Consider the following 3,412-nt stretch of genomic DNA (forward strand, 5'->3'; position numbering starts at 1 on the left):
TTCCCTGATGGCTCATCACAGTTTGACTCACATGCAGCTGTACATTTCACATTCCTAGCTGTCACATTAACCATCATCAGTTTCTTCAGAAAATACCATGGAAGATCTGAATGGCACTTGGCAGGTTCATCAGCAATGCTCCTCTCATCAATCTCAAGTATTGTGTTCAGGGATAGCTTCTCTGTGAAGTGCTGCTCCAGCCCCAGATCCTCCAGTAACATCTCCAGTTGTGTCTCTGTGGATATAAAGATGTTTATTTTAAATTAATCAGAAGTGTGTGAAGAAAAACATGGATCCAAAGGTAACTGACACATGCATACATGCCAAAATGTTCGGGAGCACAATTTTGCATACTGCCTTTGCATTTAAGCTAAAGGGAGCTACAAACCTCCAGAAAACTGTTTTTGTGGCTGTTGTTGTCCTGTGTTCACGATATAACAACTTTTGTAAATGACCCCAATGTTCAGTAGTGGATGTGTTAAGTTAGCAGTTGTCATGTGTTTGTTGCCTTTATTTTGTTATTTCCTGTCAACTGGAAGATGTTTCTACACCTTGATTGAAATCCACCTGTGGTAAATTCAACTGTATGAAAGTATAAACAAAGGTTGCACACTCTATATGCACTGCTCTTTCATTCAGATGACTTTTCAACCCTTGGGCATCTTCAAGATCAATCACAATTAAATTCAATTGAATGGGGATGATTACAAGGTCTCACAGCTGACAATGCATATAAGAGAATTGCAGAGCTCAGAGATTGTTTTGAGGCACAGATATGAGGATGGTTTTTAAATTTCTGCTTCATTGAGGGTTCCCAAGAGCACAGCAGCCTCCAACAACCAGGACTTTTCTGAGAGCTGACCGCCTGACTAAACTGAGCAACTGGGGGGGAAAGGCCTTGGTAGAGCCTGGTGGTCACTCTGGCTGAGCTCCAGAGTTCTTCTGTAGAGATGGGAGCAACTTCCAGAAGGACAGCCATCACTGCAACACACCACTGGTCTGGGTCCCTATTCACAGAGCTAACTGAGCTAAACTTCTGTTCATTCCTGAACTATAACTATAATATTAAATTCAGAATGTCCACAAACAATCAGAATATCCTTTGAACTCTTTGTTGTTTTGATCAGCTTTGTCAAGACAAAATATACATTATCTGACATTATCACTGATGATTTCAGTTGCTTTCATTTTATTTATTGCTATCACGTGAAAAATGATGTCATTGCAAACGTACAATACTCCTTTTTTACACAATTATTGTTTTGTAAGCCTTCACAGAGTCAGAACATTGACACTATTGGTTGAACTTTATGACTTATTGCTTTTGTTTCTTTATAACAATGCTTTACTTTTACTCACTTGTGTGTGCAGATGTTACGACAGGCTGGCTTATTCTTTCAGTCTTCAGTTCTTCATCAACATGGATCAGGTTTTGTGCTCCTGGCGTTGAGCTGTTTGTGTCCATTGTGTCCTGCATGTTTTCTTCCTCTCTGCAATTGATCTCAATGTAGCTCTCCTCTTCACCAGCAGGAGACACTAGCTGGCTGCTGACATGACTGACTATTGTCTTTGAAGGAGGGCAGGGCACTGTGGAAATAACAATAATAATGACTTTACTCAAAGCTACTTTCTGTGCAGACTGCACACCATTTAGTGCCTCTGTGCTCAACATTAGATTGTATGAAGCTGACCTTTATCACTCGCATCAGTCTGCTGACAGTCACTCTTGCTTCCTCACAGTAAAGCTCCATAATTGAGTCTTCATCACTGATTCCCTTGATAAATGACAAACATATAATGTAATGGAATGAATCAACTCTCTCACCCATACAGTTTTCCCATTAGATTTTATGTATCTTATGGAGATGTAGAAAATAACTGTTTACCTCCATTCTGGGTACATGGTCATCCTGCACTCACTCCTGGTTATTCAAACAGCTTCTCACTGGAAGTCATGAGAAACAAGGTGTTATTTCCCACCAAGTTTAAAATACTACGCAGCCTATTTGACGGCATTATTTTCCAAATAACAACATGAATTTATGCCAGTCTTGTTTAGACCTCCAGTTCCACCCCCTTCACATGACTGGTTCTTGCAAATTCAAAACATCTACATCATATAAAAAAGAACAAACAGCATGAAAACAGAATGCATTATGTCAGATTTGACTGTTTTACGATTGCTTAAGAAAATGACCCTACAAACCAGTGCCCCGCCTCTTTGTCCTCAACCCGTGAAAATAAGAAATTTGTATAGTGATACCTTTAGTAAATTTGGAATATATTCTAATTCCAACAAAGACATAGGAGGTAGAGCAAAATGTATATTTTGTCTTATACACACCTGCCTCTATCCGCTGAATTAGTAAAACGTCATAGTTATCAGTCCTATCAGCTACTTTGCAACAACAATGTCTTTGTGGTTTGCAGACAGCAGGGAGACACATTGCCCCCCATATTCAAATGCACACACACACACACACACACATACATATATAGAGATATATATATATATATATATGTAAAGATATAGCTATTCTGCAGCAGGTAACCTCACCACTGATTATTTCAGCTGTATGGTTGGCAAATGTAATCATAACTAAAAGTAACAAATTGCCATTGTTATATTGGTTCAAGTCCTATGGTGTAGTGCAGTACTGTGTGTGGTTTGTATAAGTGGTGTTGCTGTATCCCAGAAGAATACAGCCCAACGTTAATGTCTTCATTACAATTTACTTCTCAGACAGTCAGCGCAAAGTCTAAGTAAAGTGTCAAACATTTATGTTGCACTGCATGTGTGATGTTGTAGACAGTCCGAGCTTTTATTTATAGTTGTATATATAGAAACTGTATAACTGTACTTATAATAAATAATAATATAATATAGTAGGAAATTAAAGTTTTGAAAATGTTGTGTTTACTCCATGGCTATGTACCAATTCCACACCTGCTATCATCGTTTGATTAGAGCTGAATAGATGCACATCAAGCTTTAACATCACCACAATAACTACAGTAAGACTTTGTTCAGTATTTCCGACAACATTCATAAATATATCATTAACTACTCGTTGTACTGCCCGGGCTTGGTAGTATGGCATTTATAAGGAGGAATACCTGAAAAACTCTGTTCATCTGTAAAATATTCAGTGTTGATCACTGGCAAAGAAACAGGTTGGTCAGTCAGTAAAAATGACAACGTTGGTTGTCTGTATAGTAGCCCAGATGTTTCTCTCCCAGTTTTATCAGGTCCTCCAATTAGGCACATAACAATAAAATCAATTACAAAACAAAGGCAAATAGCAACCTACCTTTTTGACAACATGCGACCATGGCAGTATTGCATTCTCATATCCTGGACTTATATTAACAATGCAGTGTTCATAGGTAAATGATGTCTCCAGAAGTTAAA

At 38.3% G+C, this 3,412-nt stretch overlaps 1 long non-coding RNA gene across 2 annotated transcripts; it reads right to left on the reverse strand.

Annotated features, from left to right (window-relative positions):
- Positions 1–6: 6 nt before the first annotated feature.
- On the reverse strand, positions 7–3,412 carry LOC126404144 (uncharacterized). Of its 2 annotated transcripts, XR_007571408.1 has the most exons (5): positions 3,312–3,412; positions 1,887–1,945; positions 1,692–1,775; positions 1,360–1,587; positions 7–235 (listed from the first exon to the last, which is right to left on the reverse strand). It is a non-coding gene; the product is annotated as an uncharacterized LOC126404144 (long non-coding RNA). The 2 variants fall into 2 exon arrangements; XR_007571407.1 differs by lacking the exon at positions 3,312–3,412 and having other exon boundaries at positions 1,887–2,024.

This window comes from Epinephelus moara, chromosome 17, assembly GCF_006386435.1.
Source record: "Epinephelus moara isolate mb chromosome 17, YSFRI_EMoa_1.0, whole genome shotgun sequence".
Taxonomy (NCBI): Eukaryota; Metazoa; Chordata; class Actinopteri; order Perciformes; family Serranidae; genus Epinephelus; species Epinephelus moara.